At 40.2% G+C, this 24382-nt stretch overlaps 1 protein-coding gene across 19 annotated transcripts in view; it reads right to left on the reverse strand.

Annotated features, from left to right (window-relative positions):
- MBNL2 (muscleblind like splicing regulator 2) overlaps positions 1-24382 on the reverse strand; it is a 111999-nt gene that overhangs the window by 74192 nt on the left and 13425 nt on the right. For 3 of the 19 annotated variants that reach the window (XM_074562784.1, XM_074562719.1, XM_074562689.1), the window contains exon 1: positions 14285-14357. The exons of 14 other annotated variants lie outside the window; for them this stretch is intronic. The gene's annotated coding sequence lies outside the window, so the exon portion shown is untranslated. Of the gene's footprint in view, positions 1-14284; positions 14358-21454; positions 21590-24382 lie in introns of those variants that run through there. 2 more of the 19 variants (XM_074562775.1, XM_074562757.1) reach the window with 1 other exon arrangement.

Here is a 24382-nt window from a genome sequence, read left to right on the forward strand (position 1 = left end):
GTTGAAACATGTATTGCAGTCATATTCTAGGCAGCAATCCAAAAGTTGGGAATGATTTAAATAGATGAATGTGGCAGACACAATAATTAGGCATGCTGGTTGTGAAACAATTCAATCTGATGTGCTTAGTCTCCAAAACAATATATGAGAACCCGTTTCCATTAATTTATCATTTGGCCCTTTAGATTGTGTTACTACATTATAAGCTGTTACTTGTTATTTGTTCTTCCTTAGAAACGAGGACAGTAGTATTCTGTTCAGATGTTTTTTTGTCTCTCCCTCTGTTTCTCAAGGGGAAAAAAGTACGAGACAAAAAAAATCATCATTCCAAAACTACTGGGGAAAAAAACCTTCCATATCTAGAAATAAAGTTAGTTTCCCTGTTAAGTTAAAGGCTGTTTCAAAAAGGCTTCATGAAAGGGCTCACCACTAAGTCATCATCTTCTAATGAGTTCTTTCTAATATGAAGCAGTCTTTATCTAAATTTTCCCTTGATTAACTGGGCTTTCATGTACTTATACAAATACATGGTTCAGCACCAAAATCTAAGACTTAAATATGGAACTTAAGCTATTTGGAGACTATAAAATACCTGGGATATTTTATAGATCAATAGATCTGAAAATCAAAGGGTTAGATATTATAAACATTTTTTAATAAAAGACTATATTTTATACGCAGACGGTGAAACCACGGTCATGATGTTTCCTTCTATTCAGCTTCAAAGGAACACAACTTTCACTTTGCAGATACCAGCCAGAAACAGTTGATTGATTATTTTTGTGCAAGAATAAAGAAAGGGGGAAGGACTGGAATAAGTGAGGTTTTAAAACGCATCAGTAAAAATAGCTCTAAAAACACTGTCAGCTTTCCCATGCCAGAATAATTACCATTCTGTGCTTGAATTCATTTGATTTAATTGAAGTCAGTAATGTGAGTAAGAATTACTCACACACAGTTTCAGGAACAGATCCCAGCTCTGACTTTCAGGTCTTCACATCAAAAGGCTTTTCTATTACTTAGTAATGCTACCAGAAAGGGGTTTACTATATGACCAATACCTACACCAAAATTTGCTACTGCTAGCCTGAGTAAAGGCAATGCAATGCTAATTGCTCAAAAATTTGGTTTCAAGTCCAACGTGAAATAAGATGGGTCTGGATGACACTTAGCTGGCTTTACCCGGTCGTCAAGAATAATGAGTTGCAAGAGCATTAGTACATTTTAAAATAATTCTACACAATTGTAGTATAGTACAGTACATGAACTAAATATTCCTCAAATTAAGCATTCCATCAATGTTGTCCCACAGCATCAATGAAGAGCTAGGTTAAGCTGAAAACGTACAAAGAGGTGAGAAAAATACTCATAAAGGATGAAAAGGAAAGAGAGGGGGAAAGACAAGGCGAGCCTCTCCAAAAGGGCTTGTTGAGCTGATAGCTTGTTGGGCTGACGATTTAGCTGGCTAAATGCAGAAAAGGAAATATTCTCCCTAGAGTCACCCATTCCAATTCAGAAACGTCAGTAACGGTTTTCAGTAATAGATGTAGGAGACAGACGGAAATTTTGGGAAAAGGGTAAATGTTATACCGCACACTGCTGAAAGTCACAAGTAGTAATACTCTGCTGGGATGAATACTACTAAAACAGGCAAAGTTGTTTCTCAAGTAGTAGGTGTTAAGACTGAGGAAAACCAGACATTGCACATGGCGGCAAAGCAAACAGCACACAGTATATTAACAGCAGTAGCCACGGCTTTAAAAAAAACCACGCACAACAAAATCACATATGAGATTCATGAGACTGCAGAAAGAATTAATACCAAAAAGTGTTTGGGGGGTAGAGGGTAGGAGTGAAATACAGCATCATCCTGTTTCCTTTCTTCTTACTACCTGAAAATTTTCTAAAGAAAAGGAAGCATGAAAAGTTCAGCTAAAAAATCTACATCTTGTCAAAAATAACAACATTATCTGATTTCTCAGTAGGTGTTGAGTGCTTCAGCAGTTTCTATGGACACAGGCTCAGGAGACACAGAACCGAGACCATTCTCAAGGAGGTCGTGCCTTCAGTAGAAGGCAGGAGCAAACATGGTGAGGACAGAAGAATTTGGAGCACTTCATCCCTACACCACTTACATGGCCACATCCTAGGCAGCTGCCATACCTCCTCTGCCCATCATCTCCTGCAGGAGGGTGAAGGAAGAGATGCCACCGGGAAGGCCTGAATGTGAGAGAGATGCAATACAAGAAGGGAGAGGAAAGACAAACCGGGGAAAAAAAACTGTGGGAGGAGCCAAGGAAAGCAGAGTTCAAGATAAGAGGAAAGAGATCAAGAGAAGGAAAAAAAATGTGAGTGGAAGGTAGGAAAGTGAAATGGCTGGTTGTGGAAGAAGAAGGAAGATATATGCATAAAATCATAGTGGTAAAAAAACCTCAGTAGAATGTCTCTGAGGCCACAGGCCATTACTAACATCACAGCCCACTCTGACCTTATATATTGCAAAACCCACCCATATGGAGAGCACCAGGATCTCCAGCGACTGTGAACTCTGCTCCTCTTTCCACCACTTCTTAAATTATATTTGTGTCCCAACGTATCAGGCAAAGTTAGCTGTCCTGACAAAACCAACGGGATCTCACCAGCCTAGAGCCCTCAGCACCAACAGGGTCTCTGATCTAGGCAAAAGCTTTGCTTGGGGATTTTGTTTAGATGTTTTATTGTTGTTGCTGTTGTTGTTAATGATTCCAGCTTGAGCCTTCGCTCCCCACTGCAGCTAAACAAAGTACCAAAACTTCCACATTGACAACTGAGATACAAAAATGTTCTTATTGAAGCTGAAGAAAACACTCAACATATTAAGTATAAAAGAACTAATTTTGTTTGTTTGTTTTTTTACAACTATTGCTGTTTAAGTATAAAAGAACTAGTTTTGTTTGGTTGGCGTTTTACAACTTTCACTGTTTATTTTCAGTCTCTTACATGCTTGGATCAATGGAATTGATCCAGAATACACACCTAACAAATGAAGTTTTTCATAGGCTAAGTGAAAGAAATTCATGGACATGTATTTGTAAAAACTATTTAGCTTTCGACCCCTCTTTTCAGGTAAGCATCACTCCCCTTCTGTGAAAAGCCAACAAGGCATGGAGAAGGAGGCTTTTGCCAACCTCGTGTTTTCCTGGTACAGTAGTTTTACTTATCAGACAGACTACGTGGCAATGGATTACGTAGTATCTGTCTAAGAGAAGCTGAGGCTTCCTGGACATGTTGTATTCATGCTTCAGTAGATAACATGTAGTAACAAGCAAAGACCACATCTCAAAAAGTCAACTCTGCAGGTCATGAATTCCAGTAAAGGAGCAGAGTTCTCTACATGGCCCCAACATAGAGCTCTAGTGTAACCACTAAGTTAACTCAAAAGGTGCTAAAACAGTTTTTCACTTTACTTAGAGAATTAAGCACTCTGTATGATTCATCACATTAAGATCTTCAGTAAGAGATGTCAAGACTGGGGCTCAATATGTTGCTTCTACTGCCAAAGTTTATCAACATGATCTATATATCTCTTCTATATATACACCTATATATCTCTTCTATATATACACCTATATATCTCTTCTATATATACACCTATATATCTCTTCTATATATACACCTATATATCTCTTCTATATATACCAGAAACTCAAGAATTAGAAAGTTAGAAAACCCTCAGGTGTACCCAAGAGGGACTGCAGTTTAAGAGGGACTCTTCTTTCCCAGCAAGCCAGAAGAGAAATGCTAAATATGCATAGCTTTACAAGTTTGATCATTTACAAAGGTCTGTTTTAAAAATAAGGAATTAAATAAAAAATAAAGAATCCAAAGACTGCAGAAGCAGGGTGTTCCTCCTTTAGGCCACTAGCAGGGCAGAAACCTGTTGACTGCCAGGACAGATATCTGCTGCCCAAATTCAGTTAAACACGTGACCTCAGGTGGGATAAAAATCACCTTCAGGACTTACCTACAGTTACCAAAATTGACTTGCTGGATACTCTAATGCCAAAATAAAATCTTGAGAACTTAGTTTTCAAACCCAGCATGCAACTCTTCAGAGAGAGACTGTTAGCTTAGACAAACATGGGAATGCTTTCAAGAGGACCAATGCCACATCTCTAATCCCAGGGAAATGGTACCTCCCAATTTTAAGCCCTTGACCTAAAGCAGGTTGCTGCTACAATTTCTGTACGCTTACACGTAAACACAAATCCATGTTGCTTACTTCCAGAAAAATCACATCCATAGTCTTAAATTAGCTTCAGGAATCTTTTAACAAAGAAACACAACCATGACCCTGCAGTAGAAACCAGGCACAAAGAATTTCAAGTTGAAATTTTAACCTCTGGCTGGAAGTTGTAAGCAGCGGAAAACAGGCTTTTTATCCTTAGACACAGTTAACCCTATGCACCACTGGCATCACGCTCCACAATACGAGTTCATGAACCAGTAACATCTCAACCACACATTACCTTAACTCATTCTCATGATGTCCAGGAGATAAACTAATCTATAAGAAATAATACCCTTAGTTTAGCCACTCCCTGCAGCCTCAATTTACTAGTTTTAAGTCAGTGATTTTACCTGGGACAGGCAATGTGGGACAAAACACAACCATTCCCAGATATTGTAGGACATCCTATGACATCCAAACACAACGACTAACCAAATGCGCCCCACTCTATAGATGCATCTTCAGACCACTGACAGACATTGTGTTCCTTCAAAAAGCTGCCACTCCTTTAGCAGCTCACCACATTTGCAAAGGAAACTCATTTTGTGGTTTACAATGTTTATAGCCAAAACCTAGCAGAAAGAGTCCCTGTATAAGTTTAATACATTGGGATCCTTTTATCACCCGATCAAGTTAAGATACTTTGTTAATACAAGTTAAGATCAAGTTCAAGATACCTTGAACATTCACAGTGGAAATACAGATGTTCAAAGACTGTCAACTACTGAATCCTCACCCTTAAGGCCAGTAAAAGCCATCCAAATCCTGCTAAGTCGCACCTCTTGTTTACAGCTGCACAGTGGACTTCACTTTCAAAGCACTTGGGATGCAGCCACGCATTTAGGAGACACTGGGAGATGCTTTAGTCCAAAAGATGGTGGAACTTTTCCTCACTTTTTCAACTAAACCTCACTGTTACATTTTTTTTAAATGTAATTTTTTTCCCCATTGTTTGTGCTTTAAATAGCATTCAAGGCCTCCAAACCGAAGAGAAGCTGCACACCAAAGGACCACCATGACCCCACAAGCACACTCCAGCATTTCTTTTAATTCCAGCTACCTGACATTTCCTCGAGTCCCCCGCACTGTCTTCTCTTGCCCTCCCTCAGACTCCCAGCCGAGGAAAGCAAGGCTGCAGCTTAATCCTAGGCTAAAGCTGGCTCCGTTTATGATCTGCCTCCCCAGGTGCAGAATAAAGCCAACATGGCAGTGTAAAGCACTCTGCGTCATGCGTGAAGACCAACTCAACCGAGACATGCCCACCTGCCCATGCCCCACACCTGGTGGATGAAGAGCAAAGCAGGCATGGTGGGGCATGGACTGCAGCCCCGCTCCCTCCCCTGCACCCCACCTGCGCCAGGTCTGGCTCCTCGCTGCAAGCTCCTGTAATTACGATGCTGTATCCCATAGGACTTGGTCCCTGTCCCTGGAAAACAAGGCTGGCTCTCAGTCGTTGCACACTAATTTAAGCCTCACTGTGCAAAATCCCCCACTAACCAATACAGAGAAGATCATATGTCAAAAGATGCTAACGTGAATTAAAAATAAAAAAAAAAAGAAGTAATTTTACAGACAAATAGCATGACAGTTGGCATGCTTTTAATCACATTTGAATAAACTACATTCTTAAAGAGAGAACATGCAAGAGATTTTTGTGTGGTGGATAGACTTTTCTCACTCCACCAGCCCACCAGATTAGGAAATTGGACCAGAAAGCGATGCAACAATACAGATGTACCATTCATCAGTAAGTACTATGCCAGCTTCATATTTTTCTCTTGAACCAATTTCTAACATTCATATTTTTGATATGTAACCTAATATTAGATAACTAGTAAAACCGGACAATGTACAATAGAATTTAGTAATGCCTTTGCATAGTTCAGTAAAATTACAGCATTAAAACCAGAATCGGGCTTCTGGCTCTTTTCCGAAATGTTGTGAAGTCACAAAAATAATATTCCCTATATTCAAGAAACAGACTTCCATGACACATCGTCGGTTCTTTGATGGCAAATAAGAACAGAAAACCTTTCTGCCACTGTAACATTTTTAAGAAAAAATATTCAAATACAGTAGAAAGTGATGAATGCATTTTCATCCACAAATCTCAAATTAAACTTGCATACATTTCTTTAATCATTTTGAGGGGTTTTTCCACTTTGTTAAGATGTTAAGCAGCTTCCATTTGGCATCAAGCAAACCAGTATTGCTCAAACAAGGAAGAAGCCAGAACTGCCCTATCAAAGAAGCCACCAGGTGGCCAGGAGCCAAAAATACTAAAATTCCAATCCCGGTTCTTGTATGAATTCAACTTGAACTCTGATGAAGTCAAAAGTGTCCTGACTTACAAAAGAACCATTATTTATTTTATTTGCTTGACTTGGAGATAACTATTACAACACCTCTCTTTGCCTGTTATACAACCGGAGATGAACACTCGTCAGCTGTAATTCAGATGAACACCTTACCCAGAGTCGATCCTAACTATTTTAGCTAAGCGGAGAGAAGTCCAAGGACAGGTTAGAAAACACCGGTCTGTTTCATTTAAACTGAGCGTGACCTCCAAATATCCGTTTTGCTAAATGAGCCATATTCTCCTTGTCAAGATCACTAATGTGCCAGGTTCAGGCATTTTAGTATGTCCCACGCTATTTACAGAACGGCAATGAGCTTCTTATTAAAACCTGCCGGTTCACTTTGAAGCTGGCTTTACAATATAATAATGCTAATGTCCTTTGTCCCCGGGGAAGCAGGTGAGGAGGACGGTGTACCACTGACTGCGAAACAACAGACACAGCCTGGGACCTTTTCAGCGATCCACTGCACTACTTTGCTAATGGACCATGAAATATTTCTGCTGAACTTTAAGTCTGTAGATGACTGGAGCCCACAAGAGTATTTTCAAACAAAGTGCTTCGAAGTCATGCTGATAAAACTAACGCTTATTATGCTTCAGTTAAAATGCAATTGCAGAAAACAGTTTTTCTTTTTCTAGCAAACTTTTTTTTTTTTTTTTTACAATGATATTCATCCCACTTCACTTAACCTTCTCCTCCTCTCTTGGTCTGTACCTTGTCTCACAGTCTGTAACTTCAACACTTCTTGCTTTTAAGTCCAAAGAAAACTTGATTTCCTCCTCTGTGTGTATGAATTTCATACACAAAATCCTGCTCCCACCTTGACAAGAGGGCAAAAGCAATTTCTGTTTCTGTGCCTCCACGAGCAGAGTTAATCATCCCCGGCAGCAATGACGTTATCACTTGGCCTCTTGTGGTCACAAATGTTTTGCTTTTGGCAGAGTGCACCACATAATAGCTATTAATCAAACCCACTTCCCCAGGGAAGGGTACCCCAATGCATTAGGAGCTTCTACTCACACCCAGCTGCAGACATGCATTGTATTTATTTTTTTAGGACTGTAAAAATATTTATAGAAAAGTGTGCTTATGTACTGTGAAATTTTTATAGACTGGCATGGAGGGAACACGTGATCAAATGACTGTTCTCACCTGCCAAAGGACTGATAACATGCTGTTACACAGGAGCACAATTTAAAAGAGCTCGGGCTGTTGTCAATTTTCTATTTTCTCTACTTCAGTTTCACACTAAGCCCAGAAGGCAGAACTCTTACTGAGGTATTTGTTTATGTGACAGATAGCATCCCTTTGCACTGAAAGACAAGGATAGGTCTGAATAAACCAAGAACTCCATGAAAATTAAGGTATGTTAAACTCGCAAGCTGAAAACATGTTTAAGACTGCCAGTGGCGTCATTAATAATAGATTTCTAGAAATTACCCAGCTCAGGGAAGTTGCATGGCACATCCAAACAAAGCTCCCGAGGTGAGGGCAGCAAGAGCACCACCTAATGCTATTAACTCCGACCGCCTCTTAAGTGCTAAACCCATTCTGCTGAACAGATTCCCTGCACAAAATCCAAACAACATCACAGTTCTGAGAGGAAATACCTGGCTTTATGTGCTGTTTTCTCCATTTGCATTTTACCTGAGAATAGGATACCAAAGTACTCAAGCACGACTTTCGCAGGTCAGACGAAAAGTCCATTTTGCCCAATACCCAGTCTCCAACCATGGCCAATACCAGCTGTCTACAGAAGAATGCAAAACCAGGGCAGGTAGTGTGCAATAATTTCCAGGAATCTTCCCCCAGCAACCTGTAACTGATGTCTTTGTACTTAGAAGGTCTCACTGGATTTTTCTTCCCTGGATTTGCTTACTCCCTTTTTGAACGCTGCTCTGTCAGAAGCGTCTTTCATCATCATGTGCATAGGAAGTAGAATACGAAGAGGGAGCCTGACTGGTTTTCACAACTGTTGACAAAAGCTTGGACTCTCAGGAGAGGAGTGTGGATATGGAAGGAAACACTTCAGGACTTCGGAGATTTACAAAAATTTGAAAACACCAAATGGAGCTGGGAAGCAAGATGGCTGATTACAAAACCCCTTAAGTAAATCTGTGTTGTTACTGTCTTTTTATTACCCCTGAATGGGTAAACTAGAAAAGAGAATGTACCTTTTCCTTCCAAGTGAAAGTTGAGCTTGGAGAAAAGAGCTTTTAAAACCTACCAGAGGAGGAAGAAACACCAAGACCCCTTCTTCTGCACCCCAAGCTGCATCACCTGGAGCATTCCTAGGAGCAATGCTTTCTCAGCAATCCAACAGAGAAGAAGGAACACCTGAGAGCGTGCCCAAAGGAGCTCAAGTGAGGCACTCTGATCGCATTCTGCCAGAACCGGAGCAGTTCACAACCGTCTCAAACATATTTTGGAAGAAGCAGCAGCTCATCACAATGGGAAAGCGCTTTCAACAGGGAAAAGAAAAAACCTCAATAGTGACTTTATTTCTCAGAGGGTTGCCCAAGCAAGCCTTCATCAGCGTCCATTTTATCGCAAGGATTCAATTCCCTTTTCTCTCTTCATTAGTAGCGTGCACGTTACACGCAACAACAGTTTTATTTACTTCCAAAACTAAAGAAATCCTCATGAAGCAGAACATATGCAAGTGCTTTACTTCTCACATATCTCACGGGACATACTGCAAAGCCAGATTAAGCGTCTATCTCCGAATACTTTCTATTTTACAGCAGTTAAAAAGACAGAACAGCAACCTAACTTCAAAGTCACCTATGGAATAGCAGATTGTTATCAAGTACCTTCAAAGGCAATTTCATTTTATTTTTTTAAATAATGTTTTTATGCTAACATTCAGACAGCAAATGTTTTCTATAACAGAAGCTGAAATCTTCCACTAAAAGCCATTTTTCAAAAACCAGTAATGGCGTTTTTTTGGCACGGCCCTGGAGGAAAAAAAAGAAGTAGTATTCAACCTTATTGGTCTCTTATGAAGGCAGGTTGCCTTTTTGTGTTTTGAACAGAGAGACTGCTTCCTCCTTGATTATCTTTGGTCCTCCAAGGAAAATAAAGAAAATATCTTATCAAGCTCAATGTGAAGATGACAGTAAAAGCAGTAAAAGACTTTCTTTTCAAAATTCACACCATTTATTTTTCCACACATCCCCCCCTCCCCCATTTAAAACTTCAGAGGCTACCTGCATTATGCTTGACAATACCTAATGGAAATTTATTCTCCCTGGAATAAAATAAATTTGCATTTAGTTCACCACTATTCTATTGTCAAATAGGTATCATGAGTTCAGAAAGAGAATGCTTTTCCTCTAAAATTGTTTTTGCAATTGGTGGCAGAGAAACAAAGACGAGCCTTTCTCAGAATACTTGCAAGTTCTGGTGAATTTCTGTTTCCTTGGAAATATTGAAAACTTCTATTTAATCCTGAGGCAAATAACAGAGCTACAACTGAAAGGAATGCACAGTAACTGTCTGCAGATGCTGCCTACCAGAGCAAACACTTTTTCTTTTCCCCGATCTCTAGGATGACGAATTTTGGGCTTGGTGTGCAGTACTGCTACTGACCTTCCTTTTGCTTGAGCACTGATTAAGAAGCACTGACCCAATAAAAATGGGTCATATCGATCTGTTGTTTTAATTTGTGTAACATGTCTCCCTCAGTCCAAAAAGCTCACCACCCGTTGCCACTTGAAGAAAGTTACTGTTTAACCCAGTTTCATTTTAGAAAATAAACTACGTTTTTTTTCTTTTTATAAGTAACAGGAGACAAAGTACTTAATGCACAGAGAGGATGCACAGGAATAAACTCGGAAAGTTTATTAGCCTACAGTAAGGACATTGGATAAGTTCATACTCATTTTCCTGCCATGTGCATAGTTCAGTTGTCTGCAACAGTAAAAGGGGACATAAACTACATTCAGATTTCGGAAAGGTAAAAACCCAAACCTGGCAGTATCTTGTAAAAGCAGTATCTTGTAAAAGTACAGAGCCTTCCTTTTCATTTCTGTTAGCTTGGAAGTTGAAAAGGGAATGGATTCAGGCAGGAAGACTGACTGGTTAGGCAGCGTTAGTCCTGTACTCCTACGTCCCAGACCCAGGCATGTCCCTGCCTTAAATTAAAAATTTTCTTAATATTTAAATGACAATCCCTCTCTATTTTCACTCAGCTATTAAATATGGAAAGAGAGCAATAGGAAAAAGTCTTTCCTACTCTTCATTAGGTCTTGTTGAAAACTTCCCTGAAGGAAACTTCTGTGTCTCAGTGCCGCCTCAGACTGATGGGTGAAAATATTGGGGGAAAAAGTAGAAGTATTTTAACAATATTAAAAAAATTCCATTTTGACACTTTATTTTCATATGGTTGAATCATTTTATCGTAACCTAACTACTATCATGGATAAGTACACAGGATTATGTTGTAAATTGTGTTTCAACAGGAAAGTGGAAAAAGAATTCTTTCATCCTTTGACACAAAGAATTGCAATGTTTTTGCAGTGAAAACTGAATATATTTCCCAGAAATGTTTTGACAGAGCACTTTTCCAGACCTTTTTCTACTATCTCTGCTTACCTGCAACCACAGAGATTTCTCCCTCCTGCTGGGGACAGCAGTATTGCTAAGCACAGCCTGGTGCTCACCAGTGCTTCCAAAGCAATGGATACGCTTGTGACACTGAGTACAAGCAACTGGCTTTTGGCAACAGAGAGTTTTCTGCTCACATTGCAGTGGAAAATTTGGACTGGTTAAAATAAGTCTCGACAGTTTTGTCCTTTTCAAAGGTTTAATTCACTTGTTGTACTTGAAGCTCTGTCCCAAATGGGTATTTAAAGCCACATTTTGTTTTAAACTGTATGATTTGTATTGCCTTGCACAACTTCTGTGTTAAATCATAGTTCAAAAAGCTTCATTTAACGCTGCATAAATCTCACCTTGATAAATGGCACTATTTTTGAAAGATAACGTCAAATTTTCTGTGTTACACAGTCAATAAGTAGCACACAAAATATATTGGATTTGGTCAAATAAACAACATCAACAACAATATTCAGACATAAAAATTTGTCCATTTATAAACAAGAATTGGACTGCTGCTGTTATGCTTACACACATTTCTGTTCAAAAAACCCAACTTCGCATAAAATGAATTAACAGCTTTCTGTTTTCAGTGTGCCTCATTTTAATGCAATATTTGCTTGGCTTGTAAATAAGAGATTTTATATCCTGCAACCTCCAGCATATGTGCACACACTGGCCCCTGACACTTGATAGGGCTTCTTTCCATTTCATACAACATTTCCAGGACAAAGCAGGTGAGACAAAATCAATCCAGACCAGGAAAAAAAAAACACCAAACAAATTAACCAGCTCTCTCTCAGACAAAATTATGCCCTCCAGTAATCCTCTGCAACTTTATGAGCTGCAAAGTATGCATTGGCAATATTTGGCTTTCACAGAGATACCCACGTTATAACAATGCATAGACTCTGTGTCCAGTTTTGGGCTCCCCAGTTCAAGAGGGACAGGGAACTACTGGAGCGAGTCCAGCGCAGGGCAACCAAGATGATTATGGGACTGGAGCACCTCCCTTATGAGGAAAGGCTGAAAGAGCTGGGACTCTTTAGCCTGGAGAAGAGAAGGTTGAGGGGGGACCTGATTAATGTTTACAAGTATCTAAAGGGTGGGTTTAAGGAGGACGGAGCCAGGCTCTTTTCAATGGTTCCCAGCGACAGGACAAGGGGCAATGGGCACAAGCTGGAACATAGGAAGTTCCATTCAAATGCACAGAAAAACTTCTTTACAGGGAGGGTGACAGAGCACTGGAACAGGCTGCCCAGGGAGGTTGTGGAGTCCCCTTCTCTGGAGATTTTCAAGACCCGCCTGGATGCAGTCCTGAGGGATGTGCTTTAGGCAATCCTGCTGTAGCAGGGGAGTTGGACTAGATGATCTCTAGAGGTCCCTTCCAACTCTGAAGATTCCGTGATTCCGTGACTCTAGAAATCTTGAGAATCTACTTGAAAGGCCCTTCTCCACGTTTATCCCTCTGCCCATCATCTCAAATAGTAGTAACCATGGTACCACTTTACAGCAACTGAACAGAACTGCCTGTCCACTACCAAAAAAAGCACTATTATACTCTGAAAAGACAGAAAAGGGAGAGACTAAAAAGATGCAGTGGTATTCTAGTTTTATCCTTTTAGGACTTCTTATGAACAAAGTTCACTCAATTTACATATTAAGAGGGTTTGCTGTTTTGGTTTGGGGTTTTTTAAAATTATTTATTATGTTTCTGCAAAGTTGGATGGGAATCCACAATTTAAGGTCCCAGATTTTTTCTGGCTTCATTATTGCCAAACATTCACCAGAGGAGCAAGGTCCACCAGGGAAAATGTAAAGAATAATCCTGTTGATGCACAAGTCACCACACAATTTAAGTTTCATAACCACAGCACTGGAGTTAATACAGGCATAAAATTTTAAAAAGTTTAGTATTTTTAAATCAGAAAAGTAGACACTCACACACTGTTTCTAAAGTCCTCTTTCAGGGCAATCATTTCTACCTTGTGGTGAAGCACTCCAGAGATGGAAACCATCACATTTCCCTTTCCCCTAAGTAAAATGTTTGCTAACATTTTGGTGTCTGGAAGCCAAGAGGGTTGAGATACAGGTGGTCATCTTTACCAAAACAGACCATTACTACTAAGTCTGTTTTAATTTCATTTCTCTTTGAGGAAAAACAAACAAACAAACAGTGGTTTAAGGACCCACTACACAATCCTACTGCAGCACAGCTGCCTCTCACCAATTTCACTGAAAGCCTTAAAACACCAAGTGCATTTCATAAAGCCTTATCAACCACAGTTATGTTTACAAGGAACTGTCAGATTTTATTAAAGAGTACAATTCTGACAACCGTAGAGAAGAGCTAGAAAATACAAATCCTAAAAGCTCAAAATTAAGCTAAATGAAAGCAAATGAATCATCTCACCTTCATAAGCTCATGATTTTTGCGGGACCTAGTTCTCGTGATGACATGAGTCTTACAGATGTTAAAAGAAATGTAATTAAAACAGGTAGCTAGAAGTGCTAAGCATTTGCAGATGGCATGAAGACTGAAGTCAGAGCAGAAGTTCAGGGTCAACAAATTCTACAAGTGCCCCCAAACCCAACAAATTCACATGGTGAAATAGTATGCTTTTACTTCTAATAATCTACTATAGTTTTCATAATGAAGTTTACCCACAGAGTTGTGTTCCTCTGCTTTGCAACATAACCGTAAACAATAAAAGTTTGCAGTTAACATAAAATTTTTGCAAAGTCATACCTAAAGCTAACTGTGAAGAGTTACAAAAGGATCTCATGATAAAGAGTACACTGGATGATAAAATGACGTAAGAATTTAACATAAAGATAGGCAAAACAATGCAGATGAGGGGAAAAAATGAAAAGTTATAAATAGTACGTACACATCGCTAGATTTAAACAAGACACCACTACAGAGGAAAGATCTCGTGGATATTACAGGCAATTTGATAAAAACTTCAGCAAAATACTCAGCAGCTGATGGAGTATAAAGCAAGCAGAACATTTGGCAATATCAAAGGAAGACAGAAAAGAATTATGCTCTTACGCATAGTCATGGAGCATGTAACTCTTGAGTGATAAATGAAGTTCGGTTTCCCCCCACCTCAAAGAGATCACTGCGGAGCTAGAGAAGAGAGGGAGAACAGCAACAGCACCATCAGCGCTATTTAAAGGCTTACATATATGAAGAGGCAACGGTGAGGCTTTTGACAACAGAAAGAATATGACATTCATACAGACTGATGATGAGGGACGCTAAATTCTGACTAAGAGGCACTCAGTGAATTAGCAGTCGGGAAGCCGTACAACAGACAGTTATCTTTGCATATGGCAAACAGCTAGAGCGTGAAGTTGAATGGCAGGTGATGTACTGAAGGTCAAAAATAGGAACAAGTTTAAAATAACTTTTCAACTTAAAAATTGGATTATTTAAATAGTCGTCAGAATCACTGATGGTTACTAAATTCAACGGTTGAGAAGGAAAGTCCTCCTCAGAAAGCCTCTCACCCCTGGCAAGTAACAGCTAGTCACGCGCCAGTCAAGGCACATATTCCCGTCGTCAGCTTAGCCTTCTGCCTTCTCTGCCATGGGACAGCAGCTCCTTACCAGCAGCCTCATCTTGCAGCCAGGGCTGGCTACCGATCCACAGGGACATGCTGATCCTCAAACCCTCTCATGAGAAACTCAACACTTTCATCTCCTATTTCAAACAAACAGATTTCAGAGATGGCAGACTCGTTCCGCCTATCTTCAGGCACTTAAATGAGTCACTGGCGACCAAAAAGCAATATCTCCATCATCCTCATGCCAAAGGCAGGCACCTCCAAATAACGGGAAGGCATATCTTTGTCTCCTGGGGCCACCATAAAGCCACGGATCTAACTGGACAGACACATGCCCACAAGTACGAGCAGATCATACAAGTGACTGTGGCACCTGCTCTGCCCTCCAGAGTGATGACTTAGCAACTTGGGAAGGCAAAAAAAAACCAACCCACCTCCCAGAAACACATATTTGTTCTCAGGCCTCACTCCCTTCCTCATCAGTGGTTGTGTCTTGCTTCTCAAGAGACTGGGGAGAGAAGCAGGGACAGAAAGAGAGCGGGAAACCAGAGAGAGAGAGAGGAGGGGGACTGGATTCCTCATGTCCTATGGAAGTGTCCAACCAGTTCCAGCTCCACAGATGAGGTTCAGGTCCAGGAGATGGATTTAGTTCTGGGTATTGCTCTCCAGCTTCTCCCTTTGAGATGGATATTGTGGCTTCTTACCACTTAGGACCTTTTACACCACGGATTAAGCCGCAGGCTTGTCCCCCGCTGGCGTTTCCACTTCAAAGAGCTGCTACTGTGGATACCAAAGCCTTTGAAAGTGGCCTCACCGCACAAAGTCATGAGCATTAAATGAGGTCTTTAAGAAAAAAAAAGAAAAAAAACGGGAGAAAAAAAAAAGTACCGGCTTTATAAACACATCAGTGCAGCCACTTTCAAAGCCTTCCCCACTGTGGCAAAGAAAATCTTAGGGTGTTTTTGGCTTTTTCCCACCCCTTTGAAATTATGGCAATTAAGCAATCCGGCCCCATAATCTGTCCCAGCATTAGCGGAGGGGGACTAAAATACATAGGGGAAGTGTAAAAAAAAAAAAAAAAACAAAGAAACCAAAAACAAAAACAACAAAACACCAAAAAACACGTGAAGAGAAAACTTTTTAAAGGCAAGGGCTAGAGCTGCAGGACAGCGGCGCGCTGCCGGTGCACGTTCTGCATGCCAATAAGGACTGCAGCACTGCAATCCCTGGCAGAAGCAGCAGCCCGCATGCCGGCCTCCTCCTCCTTCTCCTCCTCCGCAGAAGCAGCCTCCCGCCAGCCCGAGGAGGTGCCCCAGGCCCCGCCACCTTCAGGTTGTGGGGAGAGGAGATGGAAGTGGTAAAGGGTGGCCTGGGTCTCCTCACAGCAGTCAGAGGTCGTAGCTGGGGACGCTGTGCCACAGGGGAACACAGCCGAAAGGGAAATCCCGTAGGTGTTATCCCAGCCTTTTAAATAGATAAAACACAAGGCAGTGCTGAAGTCCCGAATCATTAAGCAGGCGCAGAGGTATGCTCCTGCCAGCGACGGTCCTGCCTGTCCCACCAGAGGCGTCTGCTGACAAACCAGTGCGGCTGTAGGCTTGAAATATGCACATAGCTGCTGGTAACAGCACCGCAGACTGTCTGAAAAGTGGGAAGGAGGACCCAAAAAAGGTAAAAATGGAGTAAAACTGGGCTTTGATAACCTACAAGGCAGCCGCTTCCGTCGCCTCAATGTCAGGAGTCTCCCACAGAGAAACTGATGGAGGAGGGCGTTAAGGTATAAACGCAATATGCTGAAACCCAGCATTGAAAATCATCCTTCCGAGCACTTGAAAATAAATGGAAGTCTTGCTACTTTGCAATTTAAGGTTAGTTTTAGACTAAGTTAGAACACTGCCCATACTACCTATTGAGTGCAAAAATCATGACAGGTTCAGAAAATTGTGGGGGGGAGGGCCATTTGGTATACCTGAAGCATATATAACATCGCATTTAAAAAAAAAAAAAAAAACAAAAAAAAAAACCACAAAAGCCACACCATAAAAATCCTCAGAAACCCAGGAGAAAAAAAAAAAAAAAAAAAAAAAATATTCAGACTGGATAGGAGAGAACACTAGAGGGTTAAAAAAAAATGTAAAAAATTATTTGCTAGGCCTATCTCTTAAAAGTGATCACACACAAAAAACATACTGAAAAGTTGCCTTTAGAATTCACAAAAAGAAAAAAAAAAAAAAAAAAAAGGGCATTTCTAACCCAGCCCTAGCTTCCTTCCATAAAACTACAGCGGGAAAACGTTTCTGTATTTTTCCTTACCTGTATTTTCTAATTCTGCCTATTGTCAGAGGCGCTGTGCTCTCCGCAGGAGAGATTTTACAGCACATAAACCTCCAGACTGACCTTGTCTCTGTTTATGAGTTCAGCAACATGTGACACCCAGACCTTCCTGAAACCCTGTTTATCATCCACTCAGAAACTGATAAAAAATTATTGATCAAAATTGAAAAAAATTAATAGACTCTGATATGACCTGTCTGTTACTATTTCTTGATCCATTTCTTTATGCAACAACTGTACCACTAAATCCCTCATATTGCCTTTATTAGCTATTGGGTTTGTATTGCAAAAAATCACACAAATTAAAACACATATTTTTAGGAATGTGTGCATATTACATGTATATATACGCATTTGGAGACATACATCTAGGTGTAAAAAGAGGGGGGGGCAGGAAGAGTGCAAACCTGTGCATATATCTCTTGTGTTTACAAGAACTATAGTTGAGCTCTTCTAACTTGCAAAATTTAGGGTATCACAAGCCCACCAGGTCCTTTGCCAGACTTATGGCTCCAGGAATCCTACAGGTCTTCTGCAGAAGTGGCAAGCTGCACACCAGCAGTTCTCAACAGCTTTAATAATCATCACTAGAACAAGAAGTCCCCTACATAATTAGTATTTCTTCCTGTTACTTACAAGGATTTTGCATTTAATCTCCTGTTGGGTATGCTCTTCAATTTTCACAGCCCCAAAGTTTTCATTTTTTAGCGTGCCCAAAATACTGAACTAAGAACTTTACATCACCAGTGTTGTCATAGGGAGAGCTCGGTGTTTTAATGGCCTTATTAAAAAAGAATAATAAAAAAAAAATTGGTGAGATTAAGAAATTGGCAGTTTCTAGAAAAGAGCCGCATGATTTCTTTCTCCTCACGCCCCCTCCATCCCAAATACAGCAAAAAAGTTTGTTTTTAAAAAGAGACTTTGAACTCCATATATCAATAACCAACAACTGTCACTGCATTTGCTAATAATGTATAAGAAGATTAGTTTAATTAGTCAAGCAGTTAATACTACTATTATTTGAACTAGTTTTCAGCACTGACACCCTCTTGAAATGATTTCTGTTTTCCTCAGGCTATAATTTCCGCCTGTTTACAGACCACTTACATAGCACCGGTTCACACTAGTTAACCGTAACCCATTGTATTAAACGTAATGTATCAAATTTGCTTCAAAATCAAAGGCTGGAAAATGGTTTTAAAAATAAAATATATACTAACAAATTCTAAAGCAACTGTTTTTATTCTCTTTTGCTACAACTTTGTAACAGCCATGTGTTTTTATTCACAAAGAAGGGGGGGAGAAAAATATCATAGGGGTTTAAAAGAAAGAAAAAGGGTTTCTTCCATGAAAGAGAAAAAAAAATCCTCATAATCAGAATTTTCTTGTAACATTAGAAAACAAGGTATCACTAATGGCTATTGAATGAAATTTAAAACTTAGCAATGTGTCTAACTAACGATTTAGGAAATTAAATCCATATGTGAGATCATTAATGAGGAATTTCATTTGAACACTAAGCCTTTTTCTCATCTCTCAATACTATAAAAATTGAGCATTTTACAGAGCTTTTTACAAATAAGCACAGTACAGATTTTTCCTGACATACTTGTGAGCAACACAGGACAACATTCATTCACAGCAGAAATGAGTTACCAGACCTGGGCCTGAAATCCCGCATAACATTAAGAGCTACTTTTCTTTCTCAAAAAAAAAAAAAAAAAAAAAAAATTAAAAACTTTGTAGCATGTGATTGATTATTTTAGATTTCTATAAAATATATGCTTACAAATGAAGAACTAGCTTTTTCTTTATAAACATCCTGCAGTCACGAAGTCACAACATTGTATTTCAGGGCAAGTAACTCATTAGTAAACCCTACCTTAGGAAAATGAAGAAACTAATTCTAAACGGAGTAATTATTCCTTGAAAACAGACAGACTGCACACAGTAAGACGTTACTGCACTAATAGCTCTGATGAAATCCACAGAGCAATTAAGAGGAAAAAATACTACTAAATGAAAAGAGGCACCAGAATCTGGTCCAAAATACTTCTATTACCAACTATTTACATAACAACTGTAAAGACAGAGTTTACTGCCACCTTTACCCTCCAAGCCAAAGCACACTTACCTATCTATATTAAGTATTTCTTGAGCAGGAAAGAATTTAATCCCTTTGTCTGTCAATCAATCCCCCTTGATTGTCTGTCAATAGTTTGATATAAACTATTTGATTGAGTGATGAATGCAAATTTCCCCTTTCTAATATATAGCATTATCCTCCTTATGCCTAACTGCCAATCTCAAAAGGTATGAAAAACATCCACTTAAATTATCTGAAAGGAAGAGACAGTCTCAAAACATAAGATGAAAAAAGTTTTCTCTGTAAGCTGCGCATGAACATGATTTTATCTGCAAAAATTAAAAATTTAGCCCACATTTTATAGCTTGGAAGAGATTATTTTGACTTTTAACACCACATTTAAACATCGACAGTGATAGATATTTAAACACACATATCCATACCCCATGGATTTTTAATAATAATGCTGTGTATCCTGACACGCGTTTCACTTGTTAGCAGAGTTTAAAATTCTCAGAAGACACGAGGTTGATTTTACTTAGAAGAGCACAGCGTTTAAAAATAACTGTTTCATAAACTGAAGATGTGCCAGCAACCTAGCTGCAGGTCTCGAGCAAGTATTTAGCCAGGGAACGGGGAATTTGAATCAACCTCCTCTGAGCAGAGTCAGCTGCGAGGAGCCGGAAGGTGACATCGGGAGTTTGGAGCCCGTGCCCTGTACTTCTCCTTGGAAAAGGGGAGGGACAGTTGGTCTAGAAGGGCCTATTTAATGCAATATTTCTAAAACTAGCGTAACTTGCTCCTGGAGGGGGAGGGGGAAATAAAACCTTAAAACTTTCCCCAAAATTACACCATTGAAAGCTTTTCTAGGCAGCGAAAGGTTCTTTTACTTAATTTCTTCTTTAAGACGTTGTATCTTTAGTCCTCCTCAGCTGATATACTTTATTTTTCTACCCACATCCTATTTGAATACAAATATTTATATGCAAAGTTCATAGCTATAACAGGAGAAATAAGATAATAACATTTTCTTGCTGTCTCACCATTAGTCTTGGGGAAAAAAAAAAAGAAAAAAGTTTAAAAATATATATTATGTACTGTACCTATACATGATGCTGCTGTAAGGCAACTGAAGACAGCATGCTAATTTGGGTTGCTAATTGTATGGGATCCTGAAAGGTACTGAGCACCATCAATACATATGGCAGTCTAAAAAAGTTGAAGAGGCTTCAGCACACCACAGGATGAGGCCATGTCAGATCCCTCCTGCAATATGACAGTAAAGTTTGCTTCCAATGTAGTAAATAATAATAATTAATAACTCCTCTATTTTTTCCATAATTTTACAGACTTCTGCCTAAATAACCCTTTTCCTTCTCTCCAGAGCATTTCACATAGATCTTCTCCATTCTTGCTGAGGCTCCTCCTCAGCAAGAAAGTTGATGTGCCTCAGCACAGTGAAATCATTGCTCTAAAAGCCAGCCTGCTCATTAAATTATTCTGCTAGCTGTGTGTTCTCTCATTAAAAATGTATAAAGATCAGATAATTGCAGCACGTATTATTAACCTTGTTTGCCTTGTTTTCGTGTATAGGTTCTGTTTTGCTGCCTGGACAAAGACCTGGAAAGGGCAGGGGAAACGCTCAGCTAAACTACAATACGAAAAACTCTACCAGCTTGCCTTCAAGAGCACAAGGAATCACAGTGCAGTGAAAAACACCTATACTTTTATAACGGGTTAAAATATTGTAATCTCGTTGTACAGCTCCTACAAGGCTAAGACAGGCAGTCTTGGCTTTAGTTAAAGCCTCCGATAGGGAATTATTTAGATCAGCCAGTCTAATTCACCTAAATCTTCAAACATACCTGCTATAAACTTCACAGATTTCCAGGTTGACTCCTCTTTCTTAAAGCTAGGCAGCACTTCCAGACAACAACCCAGCTAAAAATCCAATTAGGGTAGCAGCAATTCTGAAACACACTGACCTATTTCTTTTTTTACTTGTGTTATTTTAATATGCGTATACTCACGTTCTATTTCTGAGGAGAGCTATTTACACTGGAAATTAATTCCTTTTGAAAACAAGTTCCCATAAAACCCACCTATTGCACCCAAACAGGATTAATTCACCGGAGAAACGTTGTTTCCCCGACTCCCCCAAGCAACACATACAGTATGCAGCACACTGCAGCAAACTCTTTAAACATTCAATAAAAGCCAACGATCCTCCTACCTTGTTTAGCCCTGTCTATTCAGCACATTCCCACTGTGAAAAGGAACATCCGATATAAACAAACAGCCATATCTTTCCCATCGCATCATGGTAAGTAGTTTTCACATAGAACGATGAGCAGCCCGTGTGTGTATATATATATTTATATATATTTATATTTATTTATTTTTTTTGGCACTCGGAAAAGCCTTGTGCCTTATCTGGGGATTTTTCTTCAGATGATGAAGCAAAGACACAGCCTAAACTCTGTTGCTGAAAGACTGCAACCCTTCCTTCTCCCAGAGCCCTCCCAGCATATGGCAGCCAATCACACCCAGCTTCGTCAGCCCTACTGCTCTTAAACTGATCCTAACGGGATGATTGACACGGCAACACAGCACTTCTAATGTGTAAAAACAATGCATCCATACTGATGAACCAGGAATTTCCCCTCGCGCAGGAAAGGAGTTTTGCCGGCGAGGTAAAGCGATACCTCCATGAAATAGCATATGCAGCAAAAGCAAACAACTCCCTTCCCCTTCACTGCAACAGCAGCTACACCATTTCTTGCACAAGAATTTTCAAAGCTTTTGCTAATCACAAATGCTTGCACAAATGTTTCCGAAATTGCAGAACTGCAATGATGATGTTTTGGTTTTAAAGGTGAGCTGTGCACCTTAACCGAATCAATCTATCCATCCCTTATTTTAACATGCAGCTGAAACACGCTCTGATTCAGGCAGAGATATTCGCATTTTAATACTGCATAATCTTACTGCGCAGCATTTGAATTTAACAGCAATACATGCATAACGTCTTTCCGAATATTTGAGACTAGTTGTTAGGGACTGCAGGTACAGGATGCTTCTCAATGAAAACATAACCTATATGGTAGTGTTTTAATATCCTTGGAAGATAAATCACATCAGCAGCATCCAGACTGCGGTTCCTGTGATTAGCTTACAACTGATGTTCATTTCTACCAAGGTTCTGGCATAAGGACTCTGATACCAGTTGCCATTTTCAAGTCAAACTGTGGGCAGCTCGCTATGCCGGGGACACAAGGCTGCTGTCAATCAGTTTTCCCGCAAATTTTGCTGAAGTTTTAAAACAAGCGAACAAAGCAGCCAAGGATTATTGAACAAGAGTTGCAATTAAGAAAAATACAAAAACGAGCTTAAGCTGAAAGTCAATCTTTATCCAGAAAGGGATAAAGATTGCAGTGCAATACTACTTTAGACAACAGTTTATGCAATTCAAGCCATGACATAAAAATGTGTAAAATCTATTTAAAATGTCACTAAAGTTTAGAAATATGAATAGACAAGAGAAAACAAAGCTCTCATTCACTGGCAGCTCTGTCCCAAGGCCCCATTGTTTCCTATGGACTGTTTTGCATATTATAAACGCAGCTTCCCAAAAATCCATTATTCCTCTATTCCACAAGCAAAAACTCTCCTTCTAGCTTCTCCCACCCAATTTGCAAAAACCCTCCCCTCCTTGGCACGGCTGAAATGTGCTCCTGCCGAGGAGGCTTCTGCCAGCCAGCCCTCACTCTCTGCTCAATCACCCCCTCCACTCTGCTCTATTCTGCCTTATTAAAAAAAAAAAAAAAAAAAAAAAGAAGAAGAAATAAAAAAAAAAAACCAACCAAAATACAAACGAACCAAAAAACCTAATAGTTGATTCTGGTGGGTCTCGGGAGACCCTGGGGAGAGGAGCAGTAACTCCATCTGTTATTAAGGTGGCCTGGTGCTTCTCGTTGGTATTTTCCACATTCTTTTGACTTTGCCAAACTCAAGCTGCCCGTGTTAAAAATTTTCCATGCTGGACATCTGCTGCAGGATCTACTTTTCTGCCAAAACGCAGTTTGCCTGTTTCTGAGATGGCTAGACAAAACCATGTTGCTCTGCCACCCTTGTAATTCACCCACTGGGGAACTCTGGTTCCCCTGCTCACGTTGGGGCAATCTTGAAATTTGGCAGGATGCTGAATCCCTTGCTTTTTGTGTTGTTTTTTTTTTGTTAAATCAATGCTATGGGGTTATTTTCTAAACTTACGAAAATATTTTCTTATTTGACAAAGCTTTAAAACCTGCTAGAATTCAGCTGACAGACAGCATCTTTTTACTTTTTTTTTTCTGATCCCTACAGTGCAAACCTCAGAAAATGTTAATGTTCTGCAGTAAGCGTCCACCGCCTCCTCCAGCCGTCCGTCCGTATGTGGCTGGAAAGGCACCAGCCCCACAGTGCGACTGAGCATGTAATGGGCTCAAGTTACAGGAGATTAGCAGGATTTCCCCTGTAACTGCTGCTCCCATCTGCCAGAGACCAGACATTGGACCTGACAGCAGGAAGACAACCTCGCCTGTTGCTTTCATGACCCTTTGGCTGGTGCCTCACGGACATGCAGGAGAGCACACTGCAGAGGGGGTGAGAGAAAGGTCGGGTGGACCACAATGTGACACAAAACTCTGCAGAAGGGGGAGAGACAGCAATAAGAAGGAAAGGGAGGATGAGACACAAGAGACAGTCTGGAAATCCTGGGTCTGGTGAAGTAGAAGATCACAACAAGGAAGATGATGGTGCCCAAGCCAGACAAGGAGCCAGGGAGAGTAAGTGGCAGAGGCACCACCAGTCAACGGGAGCCAGCCACCCTCCCCATGGGGGCCACATGCACATTCATAAGGCAACACACACCAAGAGCATTTGTGATCTGTTAATTTGCTTCTAAAGAGGGAGGAAACTTGCAAGTTACCTAAAAAAAACCAACCAAACCAAAAAACAACCCACAAACCCAAGACAAGTCACTAACATAACCCACCCCTGAAAGGTGAGGGTTCAGTGCTACCTGCACAACCCCATTTCAGCACCATCACTTCACAGCACGTACACCAGCCTTCCACCACCGCAGAGCTCCAGTCAAACAGGGTTGAGGTGCTCCCAGATA

The sequence above is a fragment of the Larus michahellis genome, chromosome 1, assembly GCF_964199755.1.
Source record: "Larus michahellis chromosome 1, bLarMic1.1, whole genome shotgun sequence".
Classification (NCBI taxonomy): Eukaryota; Metazoa; Chordata; class Aves; order Charadriiformes; family Laridae; genus Larus; species Larus michahellis.